The sequence below is a fragment of the Buteo buteo genome, chromosome 8, assembly GCF_964188355.1.
Source record: "Buteo buteo chromosome 8, bButBut1.hap1.1, whole genome shotgun sequence".
NCBI lineage: Eukaryota > Metazoa > Chordata > Aves > Accipitriformes > Accipitridae > Buteo > Buteo buteo.
The window spans coordinates 35,079,728-35,093,939 of record NC_134178.1 but is presented as its reverse complement, the minus strand read 5'-3'; positions in this window follow the sequence as shown (position 1 = coordinate 35,093,939).

Here is a 14,212-nt window from a genome sequence, read left to right as displayed (position 1 = left end):
TCTCCTTGAAAACAGAGGGAGGAGAAGTAAGAGCCATTAATGAAGGAGGAGGTAAGACTGTGTAGGTAAATGCCTTCCCAACTCTGTTTAGACTTGTCTCTCCTTTTGCCTCTGAAGGTGTTTGCTAATGGGTTGAGGGTGATCGTGCATCTAAATAGTTAGCGGGATGACTCATTAAATCTAAAGGCGCAATCTGAACTGATTAAGTACTTGGAGCCAGGAGTTAAAAACTTGTTTGCCCTGGTGCTCTTGATTTGAACCCACTGAGTAATAAAGCCAGTAAGTACGGGCTTTATAGCGGTATTTGCTATTGTCTGCAGCAGAAGCAGTATTTTAATTGGGTGTTACTGAGTTCATGCTGACACTTGTAGCTACCTTTCATACTCTGTAAGAGAAACAGAGGTCTCTGCTCCATGGCTTAATAAACCTAAAGGGTTCACTTTTATTTTTCAAGCCTAGAAGTGAGAAAGAGTTGTTAGAACAGAATTCCTGCAGAATCTGTCTCAGATTTTCCCAGCTTATATAAATCATTTTGTCTGTTCAGATTCTGCTTGGTGTGAAAGATTTCCTGAGCTTGAGGACATTTCACTGAAAATAATTCTTGAGTTTTCATTTGAAGGTTTATAAAATTTTGAGATTTAGAAATATCAGAAGATTTAAGGAGCAGAGCAGTCAGGGTGGACTTCCTTAAGAAAAGGAATTCCCTATCTATCTGCGGGGGCATGACACTGTCCTCCCATAGTCACTATTGCAAAGAAGTGGGAGGGCCACAGTATTTCTCCTAATGTGCCTGCTAAATGAGAACAGGTACGCTCTTAATTTTCATGAGTGACTGGCTCCAAATCCACTGAGTGAAGTCTGGAGCGCCTCTTGTCCCTTCCAACATGGCAGGTCTACCCAAGACTTGCTCACAGCCCCATTTTCCAGAATCCTTCCAGTCTACAGGTTTTGAAAGGCTGTTACCATCAACATTCTCTTACCAGTGGGGAGACTGAAGTGCAGTGGTGGAATAATTTGTCCCACACCCTGATGGTGCAGGACAAGTGAGCATGAAGACCCTTGAGCTTTCATTTGAGTCCTTCCTTATTCACAGGCCAAGTTTAACAGTCCGAAGTGGCGTCTCTCCTATTGCACTAACAACTCTCCCAGGACTGTCTTCAAACCACACTCTGGGTTTTTTACTTGGGACTCCAAAAACTCTCAAAACTAGACAGCTACTTGGCAAGTTCCCCATTACAGTTCCACCCCCTTCCCTTCTCTTCCCCCACAGTCCACCCCACGCTCACATGTACAAATGATGAGCTCATTTAATCACACCCTTTTCTGTCACCTTGCCCACTTTCTTCAAAATTTTCTGCTAAACACCCACATATCTGCCGGGCATCAACTTTTGGTTTACTGATGTCATCTTTATATATAAAAAAACTGAAAACAACCATGCTGGGCTGCTAACTGGCAGCGCTTTGTTCTGTGGTACACAGCGTTTCTGGTGATTGTTCATCACAGGTGACTTGAGAGGCAACTTCACTTACTCTCTGTTGAAAGGAACTATTTACACAGCAGAGGTAGCAAAACACAGGGACTCAGCTGCTGTGTCTGGGAGCTCAGTGTATTAACACAGCCAAAGAAGTACACAAGAATGTGGAGTGCATCAGTTGAGAAGTGGCTGCTCCCCCACCCCTGCCTCTAGTACAGTGAGTTTGGGCAGGGGAGCAGGGCACACACCAAATTATATAGTTATCTCTTAAATTACCTTGGGGTGCATTGCCAGGGCTCCTGAATCTAACCCCAAACAGGGAAGGAAGATGAACTGGTCAATGTGTTTATCATGCCAGGTTTTCCTGGGTGTCCTCCCCTGCAGTGCAACTCTTTGGTCTATTCTGGTTTATAAGAAACTAAATGTTCAACCTGACAGTACATGTTTTTGGGGTTGTTTTCCCTTTTTTTCCTTCTAAAGGCAGTGGGACATTGCAAAGGGAAACCTTGTTCTGTTCCAACAGAGCCTTAGCCATTCATTGAGACATCAGATATTTGTTTACAATGGAAAGATTAACCAAAACCTTTTAAGCCTCCAAGTACTAAATCTCCTTTTGTCTTTCAGCTGAAGACTTCTTTTATTACTAGAGCTGGTTGGCAATAGTTCAATTAAATGGCTTTTTATTAGAAGACATCATGCTGAAACTGAAACGTTTTGTGGGAACACGTCAGTTTTGATGAAACTATACGCAAGAGAGGTTATGCTGGCTACCAGAAAACTGAGGGGACAAGGGAAGGAGGAGGAAGACAGAAAAGTATCATGCAGCCGTAAGTTGCTCAGTGGCTGGGGACACTCATCTAGGATCACAATCACGAGGTTCAACCTCCAGAATTGTCTGATTTGGGCCAGGCACCATTACACTCAGCCTCTGAAATCATGAGTGAATGCTGCGGTCCGTTTGGCCACCGGCTGCCCAAGAGTGGGGCTGTGTATCACGGTTATACTTTAGGTACACACATTTATTTCATTTATAGGCTTAAACTACTGGTTTTCTGTACCCCAAGCAAATACCCTGATTGCGGGCTTTTGTCTCTCTTGTGAGAATGCGATGGACACCTTGTCTTTCTGACACATGAATGCTTTGGACTCAGTTGCCCCAGAGAGCAGTAAAAAACATTCACTTTTAGCCATTACCTTGACAGTACTTGGTGGATAGCTGTAGGTCTGCGCTGTGGAAAGAGGAAGAAAACGCATGGGGTTGTCATTCTTTGGTGCAGCAACAGGACACAAGGACATTCTGCAGCACAGGATTTGCTCAGACTTAGCTACACAGTGAGCACAGGCTGTGCAAAAGTGTGAGGTAGTGTGACATTAGTTGGGGAAAGTGTTGAATCTCTGAGGGTTAAATAAATCTGATGGCTTTTTAAGATTCATCTTTTCTCTAGTTTATCACACACTTACATCATGCAGCACTGCTCATTGACCTTAATAAAACCTAGATGTGCAACCTTTTAGGGTTTGGTTTTTTTTTAGTGGGTTGTTTTGTTTGCTTTTTTTAACTTAACCAAAATCAGTTTTACATGTTTCTCTTGGAAATTGCTGTTCTTGCTTGCTTGTTGTCATATTGTATTTCAGCTTTATGGTCAATGCAGCCTTAATTCTGCCTGGGATCGCTGGCTGGGTGCTGGGGTGCAGAAGCACTACGTGATGTGCCGCATGCCTGAGTGTGCACTGGGTGCCTGTGCACATGGGTTTGGTGGGCTTGAGCTTTTCTGGAAATGTGTCTCTCTGTCCCATAAGCATCTAAATGGCAGAGGGTGGTTGGTTGTATCACCCTTTCCCACGGCTTTATTTTTATCTGCCTAGCTGGTTCTTGTTATGAGGTTGATTGAACTACTGATTGCTCCTGTAAAATTTCAGAGCTGAGCTTTCAGTTTTGCTTAAGATAACGTTTTTTTTTTAAACATACTTGTTTCGCAATTTGACTGAAGGAAAGACATCAGTCTTTCAATATTGCATTAAAGCTGCCATCTTAGAGACCTTGCAGTGCTTTCAAATATTACTGCGCTGCCTTGACACTGCCATGAAATTGCCGATGTACACAACTAACGCACTGTTCCTCTCTAAGCAAATACTGCAGCTTGTGAAAGTGGTAAAAGTATTATAGCATCCCTACATGAATGGCTTTACCCACTGCTGGAAAAGGTAGCAGTCTGATTCGAAACGAAGACCTCGTGATTCACGTGACCACATGTGATCCTGGCTGCTGTGTGAGTCTTCCCTTTCTGTGTATCTAATACGCAGAAACTATGTTATTAGGAGAATACCTCATGCCGACGTCTGTTTAGAAAAAGTCCTAAACCATGTCTGTCTATGGGGAATGGGGGCTGGCATGTGACCAAAGTCAGGCCGTGCTGTGCTGTCACCCCCTTCCTCCTGCAGCCCCCCCCCGTTTGCAGGGGAGGAAGCAAGGGTGCAGCAGAGGTGCCCCACTGAGCGGGTGCTCCCCTGCTGCGGTTGAGGTGTTCGCAAAGCCCGCAGGCCCAGCGGCGATGTACAAAGGCCGAGTTCACCATCGCGGGAGGAAGCTGCCAGGCGGTGGCCGAGGCACACGGGGTTTAGGAGGCTGGAAGGGACGGCCGTCCCCTCGCGCTGCCTTCTCCAGAAACAAAAAACCCAAAGAGGCCCCAAACAATCCAGCGTGGTGGGGCAGCAGGAGGGCAGGTACTCCCCACTGGATGCAAGGAGGTTTCCCCTGGCTGGGATGCAAAATCCCTTGCTCTGCCTGCTGCCCACAGCTTTTCCCATGCCTGCTGGCTGCCTTGGCAGTGATGCTGGGTGCTGGTGGAGGGCTCCCCCACATCCCCACCCACGCCATGCCACACCACCCCCGGGGTGTTCAGGGAGCCTCTTTACTTACTTTCCTTGTGGGAGTATCTTTTTCTCCTGATAGGGACGCGCACTTTCCACCTAGGGCATGGAAATAAGGGTGGGCAGGTCAGGTCCGGCGCTAGTTAGCCCTCGCTCCCCACTGCCGACCCCTGCGCACCTGCGGTCACGGAGGGAGATCCCCTCCACCAGCTTTTCAGACAAGTCGCTTTCTGCAGCTTCTCTGCCTCTGCCCTCTCAGCCTTTCCCCCCTCCTCCCCGGGGGCAGCCCCAGGCACCGAGCCCTGCCCCGGGAGCTGCGGGAGCAGGGGCTGCCCCAGGCGAGGAGAGGCACAAATCGCAGGTCTGCGGATGGAGGGATGGCAGGGTCAAGCCGGCACCTGGTAGCAGGTGTTACGGCATTTAGCTATTCCTGCAAAGCACAGCCTCTGTCCCCCCGGGGAGCCCGGCAGTAGCTCTGCAATGTTTGTGGTTTTGAGGAGCAATCAACCTTTCTGGGCTTGTCCAGAGTCAATATTTCCAGATGGGTGAGCAGTAAATATGGGGAAGAGATAGGAGAGAACGACTGCCCCACCCCACCCCCAATTATTCACATCAGTCTGTCCTCTGGTGTGTCTCGGTGAAAAGCAAAAGGAAGAGGAACACAGCAGTTGTGTAACAAACTGCGAACCCGCGGGTGAGTGCAAGGCTAGCAGACAGGCCAGTTCCTGACATACCTAATCTCTAGCAGTTGAAATAATATTTGCTATTTCAGGCAGAAGACTATACTTCCAGGTTTAAATCCTGAAATTATCTGGCAAATTTAAGATCCTTTAAATTACGTCCGGGTTGCTGTTATCAAGCTTTTTGGTAATAAGAGCTAGGCTTGCTGGAACGTGCACTCTTGTTTATAGTTTACAATTTTGTGCACCTGTAGAGTAATTTACAAACATTTTACAATGTGGTATTAATATTTATATGTTAGATCTACATATACAATAAAAATGTACTAAGGGAGTGTAAAGCTGCGACATCGTATGAAGTTGGGAAATGAGCCCAGCTTGCTGGTGGAGGTGCAGTATGAGTCAGTCTAATTGCATATGCTTTTTCTTTCCCAGGACTGAGGGTAAATAGATAGTGTCACCATTCTTTGTTGCTGTTGATACTTTCCTTGCCAAACATGTGCTCTTAGGTGTTATTTCTTTTATGTACTACCTAAGTTCGGCAACTCGTGTGAAATAATTTCTTTCTGCACATGTCCCTGGTGTTCCTATGAGAGTAGCAGAAAGTCTTGCAAATATTAGTGAACCTCCTGGCTTCCTGTTTAGTGGGAGAATTTAGAGCGCTTTTACTACAGCTGGGTATAAAGATAAAGCTAATTCTACCTCATTCCAGGTGGCCCACCTGGTTTTCTTTGAATTGTATATAGCATTTTGCCTATACTGAGCATAAACTCCTCTAGCTCAATTGGAGATGCCAGTGTGAATGTTTCATGCGATTTGGTGCTAGAAGTCCTACGAGATACATTTAAAATGAAATATGTATGTATTTCTTATGTATATTTATAATACTCATAATTCACATTAGGAGTTTATAGTAACTGTCAGATATCATGAGTTTGATATATGTATTTTTGTTTTCTGATCATCTATTTATTCCACATTTCTTGTTTATATTCAGTTGGCTTCTTATATTTTAGTCCCTCGCTTGGATGGAAAGGCTGTTGGGCTTGGATAGCTCTTCCCCTGGACTGTCAGAAGACAAATAGCATATGTTCCTGTAGCAAATTAGAGCTGTAAGCTGCTGCACAACCCTTAGACAAATTCTTCTTACTTAGTTGATAATGTGTAATCCTGTGGGAAAATATGTCACGTGGTCTGAGAATGGAAAGCATTTCCCAGCATCTGCATTCACACTACAGCCATGCTGGCTCCTTTGAGGCAGATGCCCAGCAGTTAGGGACCCCCACTTGCCTGCGGTTGGAGGGTTCTTGGGTGGGGGTTGGCTCTTGTTGGGGTTTTTTGGAGGCAATTCTAAGTCCAGCTTTATCAGTGAAAATGCTGGGAAATTGTTCTGGCCAGCAGTCTCAAAAGCGGGGAAATGTGACTCAACTATTAAAATAAAAACAAAGGCAGAATTCATTTTCTTTGTTTCTATAGTTTCACTTTGCTGTTTGCAGAGCAGCTGTATGAGCTGTTGTACAGACTCCAGAGGCTGTCACGCTCGGGAAGCAGTCAAGCAAAATACAGAAGTGCCACTAAAAAATAAGCTCTCCAAATAGAAGGGATGAAGTGGCAGACTTGTGGATGTACAGCAAGAAGGAAAGAGGGGCAAGAAATTAAATTCAGAGGAGGCAGCGGGGCCTGTGGCTAAATGGTGGGGTCTGAAATCGTTCAGCTCCCGGTTGAAATATTTTCTCCCAGCACCTGCAGTATTAAGCCGCCTGCTATTAAGCTCTCGAGTTTACGTTGGGTCTGCTTTGCACATCTGAAACTGAGGTTGCCTTCAGTCTGATTTTACTTCCAACCCAGCTGCCAAAGGGCCAAAAGACAAGGCGGTGGATGCCCTTTCTGTCCCCAGAGGGGGACTTCCTAGGCGGAGGTAGCGGGACACTGCTGTTAAGGTGAGGCACGCGTCCACCGAGCCACCTTTATGAGGGGTGATGCCAACCTCACCTGCTTTCAGAAACACGACGCTCCTCTGATCCAGTGTGGGACACGACAGCACTATCCTTCAGGAGGGAGGACCTTAGTGGGGACCCGCTGCAGCTCTTGTCTCCATCTAACTCTCCACAAGAGATTACCAGTCCAGAAATACCTGGACTTTCCTCCAGAAATAGCTGGACCTCCAGAAATAGTCAGTTCCTACCTGGTTTCTTAAACCCACCACCTCTGACAAAAAACTGCCAAAAAATACCCCCATCGGACCAAGCAAAAGAAATACCATCCTTGCTCTGTGGCTGGCTGCTTGACAAAGCAAGCCCAACGCCCCATCACTTCAATACGTTGTAATTCCTGCTACCCCTGTAACTACCCCTGGGCCCTCGTCCCTAGGACCCTGCCAACCTGCAGGTCCTCACCTACACGTGGGCTGATTCACCTCAAGTTGATGAACTTTTCCTGCCAGTCTCACTTGAGTGATCCTTTGGGGTTATTTCCTCCACCTGACTGCCAATTTTCCCAAGCTTTGTAGTCACTTCTCCACCTGCAGGTGCCCATCTACTTTGATTTTTTCCAGATCTGGGTAAAGCTACTCAGGAGAGATGCTGACAGCTGGATGGTGTGACTGCATGAGCCTCATTCCCTAGGAATTTGGGTTTATGACAATATAAGCTATGGATGCAGAACAAAATGCTTCGTGGAGGATTTTTGAAGGTGGGTATGTGCCTAGGGTCTAAGACAAGAAACGGGTGCTTTGGAGAACCTTAGTGTGATTGCTATGGACTTGATCCCGCAGCAGTACTAAGCACCTTCAGGAATGCAGGATCAGGTTGGTGTGGATGGGCTGACTGCTATGAGATACTTATAAAGTTTTATGTCATAACATGAGCTTTTCCTTTAGCCTGACTGTCAGCCTGCCCTGTCCTGTGGAGCAGAGGAGCCCTTCCTAGCTGACCCTCAGTCTCTGCCTGTCACGCTGCCTGGTGATCAGCAGTGGCTGGGGCTGGAGCTCCGCAGCACTGGGGCTTTGCAAGGATGCTGAATCACTGCATAGGAATGACAGTTTTTTTCAGAAAAAAAAAAACCCAAACCAAAACAAAAAAAACCAAACCTCATCATTTCTCCGTTCCTCAGAACTTCTGCAACGTCTATGATTTTTCAGAAAGTCACTGCTTTATCAGCAATCAGGCGGCTCTGACTGAGGAGTGACGTGCTACACAAAACTCATGGCGAGCTGACGCTGCTTATCGACAGGAGCTGGAGTGAGATGGGTTGCACTTGCTCTCTGTCCTGCAAGGGCAGGTAGTTAGTGCTCTCCCCGTGTTACCTCTCCTGGCAGTGGTTTGCTAGAGAAGAATTTTTGAAAGTGGAGGAAGACAGGATGCGGAGCTGCATGAGCACAGGCTGTGACACGGCACTATGCCGGTGACGACTTTGATGGCAGTGGACCTCCTTCCCCTCCCCTCTGATGGGGGACACGGGCTTCACATCCCCGTCAACAGCTAGCAGGAAAAATCTGCTTTATGAAAAACTTGTTCACAGTGCTCTGATTCCGCCTCCTAAAAAGCAGTCGGGAATGTTTTCAAAAGCAGCAGAAGTCCCACCTATAAGTGTGACACAGGCAATTAAAGCGATGGGGATTCAGCAAGCTTGGGAGCTAAGAGCCTGGGGCTGAGACCCTACAGGCATGTGAGCTCATCGCTGCTCCTTGCTGCCACGGGTGAGGACCCGCCAGCTTCACATGGATTTTGTTGGCCTTGACTCAAACTGCTTCTAAGAGCAAGGCTTCACGCTTTGGGGACTTTTGCCTTAAGGCTGGGTAAAGTGGTCACGCCTTAGACGTCTGCCCGCAGACCTGCAGGGAGGCGAGGGATGGACTGGCTTTGGAAACAAGCACAACATTTAATTTTGGCAAGAAAGTGCCTCATCTGAGCTCCTTAAGACCCAGTAAGCAGTCAGGGTACAGTACTCAGAGGCTGCATGACTTTTTCTTTGATCTACCAAGAAGAAAATGGGAAAGAGAGGGAATTTTCCCCTCTGTGAGCCTTCAAGGAAATCATCTGTCCGCACAGTGGTTTTTTGGTTGTTCCTACTAGGAGACGTGTTACCGGGGAGCCCTGGTGACCATCCCTTGGAAGTACAAAGGCACAGACCAAGAGCTAGGACAGTATTTAGCAAAAGCAAAGCTGTGACACGAATACCCAGCAAAGCAACGGCCAGAGAGGCTGGATGTTACTCTGAAGTGGTGTTGCCTTTTCCAGGTGTCTTTTCCTATGCCTGTGGCTACCGAGGCCAGGCAAAACACCGCTGCATACCACAACACAGCAAGGCTGGAGGGCGAGAGAGCCCGGAGCAGTTGCGGTACGGCGATGGGGTCCCCCAGCCCGGCTGGGCCAGCCCCGCACACCCCGCGCAGCACTGCCGCCGCGGTGCCGGCTCTCACCCGCTTGCATCTGGCTGGGGATCTGCCTCTCACCTTCCCCACTTTCATAGTATTTAGGCACACAGGGTTAGGCACCCTCCTTGAAAATCCCACTCTGCTGTAAGATAGTACGTGAGTCGCCGTTTTCCCAGAGCAAACCCCCTTCTGTTCGTGTTTGTGAAAGAGGTCATTGCTTGAGACAGCCAGTTTTGGGTTGGGGGGTTCATTACTATTACTTAAAAATTTCCAGCTACATGCTTTACCATATCCAGCTAACAAGGAAATTCCTAATATAATTCCAGGTAAAAGGGAAATTTCTAATATAATTTGCCCCCTGTCTATGAGCGATGGCAAAGAGTGCTGCACAGAACAGTGGTGAATCCTGCCCCAGGGAGAAGAGCGAGGGCAGCCTGTTGGCCATAGCAGAGGGGCAGCCTGGCCGGTGCCCGGCGCTGCTCGGTGTCCCTGCGCTGAGCATCTCCAGCACAGACGGCGCCGAAGGCAACCCGCCCGTCCTAGGTGGCTCATGCCGAGCATCCCCTTCTGTCTTTGCAGCTCCTTAGGAGACAATCTATTCCTACCCACTGTTGTACATACCTAGTATACTTATATATCCCATGTACAGCATTTAAATATATTGTATAATTTAATCTATTTCTATATAGTGTATAAAAAGCTTGTCTTTATGAGACCCATTGTCAACAGGTAAGAGATGACAAGGTGAACCTCTAAGTGTAGTTCTCCTGCCTCAAAACTCAGAGCAGATGACAAGTACGCTCTGCTTCTTGTGTTTCTCACCTGTAACACCCTTGCTCCCTTTAGCAGGCTCCCAGTGCTGGGACCCTACAGATGAAGTCATGTCTCTAAAAATCATCCTGAGGCGATACTCTTTGACTTACTAAGAACCATATTGTTCATCTTAATTTGCTTGCTAAATTACCTTTGTTTAATCAAGAGGCTCCTCATGGTCCCTTAAGGCTGATTCATTACACGTATCATTGCTCCTATTTTTCATAAAATCACTCCCTTGGCCCTCTTGTTTAGTAATTAAGTATAAAATAGTATCAAACCTACCTCATTTTTGGTAGGCAGTTTCCCATCCTTCCACTGGATCTCTGCGCCCTTGGGTAGCCAATATTGGTGTGGTTTCTCTGCTGGCTGAACTGTTTTCTGTACTGGCTGTGTTACAGAATGAAGCTCAGTGACCAAAGAGGCTCATTGTCTCCCACACAGTAAGTGTATGCAGCACCCAGATAATGTGCACCTAAAAAAAGCCCAAACCCCAAACCTCCACCGCAGACAAGCACTGACGAGTGGGGGTGGGAGAGGAAGGGGGGAGGAATGGATAAATGACGTGGCTTCCTGGTGTGCTGGGGCTGCCAATGGTGTGCTGGTGCTGGTGGCTTCCATGAAGAGGCTAATGGGTTGCAGCATGGCCTCCTTCTAGGATCCTTCAACTGAAATAGCAACTTGGAGTGCTCTCAGCAAGAGGAAACCACATGCCTGGTCATCTTGCTCTTCTGAGAAATGGTGCGACGAACGGAATAGTAAAACCCAAACCTTTCAAACCCCAACAAAGCACAGCCTTTGTAACTGAAGCTTTCCAATGCAATCTGGTTTTGCTTCCTCCTCTCCTTTTTGTCTTTTTTTTTTATCCCTTTTTCTTCCTCCTGAGCAACAAGGAAGAGGAAAAATAGAAGAACCAGAAATACAATTTGCAGGGCTGATGGTTCAGGGGAGTAAGTATATTTTAATTCACGCATTGAAGTTGTGGTGCCTTGCTGGAAAAGAAAAAAAAATCTCTGTAAGACTTCAGGTGTCTGCAGAAATTTCATCAAAAGACAGAGGTGAAAAGTGACAGGTGGTTAACTGGACAGTGCCACGTGTGCTGTCCACCAGTAACATGTGGTTTTGCAGATAGATGTACATCACCGCAAGCTTGATCTCAGCTAAGCAGCCCAGCTTGCCTCCTTCATTTCTCTTTTGCACTTTGCTAGGTAGTCCCACACCAGATTTCAGCACTGGCAGCTGTAATTTGCAGTCCTTTACTGCAGCCAACAGCAGTGTGGTAGCGGAGGGAGGGACCCCAGTTTGGGAAGAGATCACAGATCAAATACCTCCAAGGCAAACACGATCAAGGATAAACAGCTGTGGCTGTGTACAAGCTACCCGTGTGCCATCTGATCTAAAACTTGTTCACAAACATGACACTTAGTCTGTAACCCTGCCCAAATGAGCATCACCTGGTCCTGCAGCAGCCTTTGGCTACTGACTGCAGGTCCTGCCACAGCCGGCCCCGGTGCAGCGACACAGGCTGGAGTGTACTTCAGTAGATGCAGCTACTGCCTTTACCCCAGTGTAGTACAGCTCTCCAAATCTAGCCGAGATATAGAGGGATTTGCTGTATGCCGGCATTATTTACAAACGTGTTATAAAGTGCCAGGCTTGTTCAATTGCATTTGACAAGCTGCTTCCCTATAGTGATACCTACTACTAGTACTGATGGACCAACCTCCAAAAGTCACTGCAATTCAGCAGCGGATGAAACCATCTCCCTCTGTTTTGTTCTCTTTACAGGCATTGCCTTGAGAGGTGGTGCTGAATCCTGCTGCCAAGGTAGGCAGCTACCCGGTTGTTACCCTGGGTTTGGATGGCTGAAAACCCAATGTTTTAGCTTGATGGTTGACAAAATAATGTTTTAGACTACAATTATGCCTGAGTGGCTCCCATCGGCAACATTTTCCAGAAGTTCAAGTATGTGATTTATCAATATTATTAGTCACTTGGGCTGTGTGGAAATGTTCTCATTTAGTGACTGTGCAGTTAATTCTTGTATGTCCTTTTTTGTTTTACCAGGAACTAGAGAGACCATGCTAGTGCAGCAGAAAGGAAGGGAAGAATGTGAATCACTGGGCTTTTCAAGCAGTGACTGCAGAACTATCTTCTGCCTAATTTATTCCCCAGCTTATACTGGCTTTGGAAAGTGCCTGAAGCTCAGGCATGGTGTGCAGATCTCGGAAATGAAGCTGCTGTGCAGCTGAAGCAGGAGAGCATGGGAACTGACTGACAAGCAAGGAGGAGCTCTGTAATCCACCAAAAGTCTGTGCAAAGACAAACAGTTCAGGAACTGCCTGAATAAATGCACTTAAAGATGAACTCACAGAATAGAAATAAGTGGTGGGGTTAATGAGCGGACCTCACATTCCCACCTGCCTTATGTTTTAAAGTAATGAATCAGCTGCTGATGTTGGCTGGTCCCTGGAGGAAGGGGGGGGAGGTCAGAAAAAGATGCTGCAGCAGTCGGATGCGCATGCGGACACCCACGCACGTGGGCTGGGAGGGAGATCCCTGCATGTCCAGGTTCCCTGTGGTGTCAGGAGCTGTCAGGAGAGAGGCAGAGCCTGGAAGGAGCAGCCAACGTACGTGGCTCTTTTTATCACCAGGGAGGGGATGCTGTAAACAATTTAAAGTCAACGCATTTTTCCAACCGCAACAGCCATCTCTATCCTTTGCTTGGATGTTGCTAAGGCTAAAGGTTTGGTCTTTATTGAAAGGTGTTTGCTGTAGCAGCACCCAGGTTTTCAGGGCTGTTTGGAAGGACTTTTGGAAGATTAGAGTGTTTCTGGCAGAAAATGAAATGGTTAAAGCCGACAAGAACATTTCCTATGAGCAGAAAAATACATCAACTGGGTTTGCAGTTCTTTTTTAAACCAAGTGCAGTTCCGTTTGTGGTCGCTAAGTGGTGAAGTTCAGCTATAAGGACTTCATCAACAGTGTCCGCAAGCTTGTGGGAAGTTCTATTTATCTTCTGTTTCAAAATTGTAGCAGGGCTAAGGTGAGGACACCAGCAAAGCTTGGAATGAATCTCTGCGTAGGTCTTGCGCCCTGCTAGGAGGCTTTGGTGCAAAAGGACGTAGTTTCAGCAAATCTTCAATGCTTTTTTCAGTTTTGGAAGTTCTGAGATGCTGACAATCAGAAATTAAATGTTTGCTGGTGAATCTCCATTTTGAGATTGGCAGTTTTCTCTCTGACTTGGTCCAGAGCCTGTTGGAGCTATTTGCATGGCTTAATAGCTGTAAAATGGTCTGACAAATCCCACAAGAACTGTTTTTCATTGAGTTCACTTTTTGGTCAGGCCAGAATGCCCTTTGAGAAACCTTGCAGGAAAATGCAACTAGGAAAATAAGGAAAGGAAAATGAGATGTGATACCTCAAAGGAAAAAGACAATAATATGAAGCAATCGTAGTTTGCAGAGTGACGGGAATGAATGATTGAACCTACTCAAAAGCACATCTAAAATGTTTCTTTAGAGGAATACTGACACTTGAGCTGTTTCTATTTTCAGAAAATTAATTACCACTTGGTAGAAGAGAAGGAACTGCGTATGCGTAAGCATGTCTGAGAATTTTTTTTTTGTCATGTTATGATTTCAGCCTGTTGGCTTCCCCCAACCTATTTGCATGATTCAAGGTTAATCTGTGCAGCAATTCAACTAAAAGAAAACATTCTTAGTGCAATCATAGTCATCTGGAGTGGTAAGACTTTGCAAAAATGTAAGCCACCTAATCAGAAAGCTGAAACAAGAAACACGGTTTACCACTACGAGTTTGATTAGCAAATGATGTCTCGGTGCCTGGTTACCCCACTGCATGGTGTGTGAGGGACCTGTGGGCTGAGGGCTGTGTTGGTTTCAGCAACGTGATCACAGCTGGCAGAAAAAGAGAAACACAGACCTAAAAATGACAAAGCAAGAAGGCACAAAAACAATGACTCAAAATGGCCGC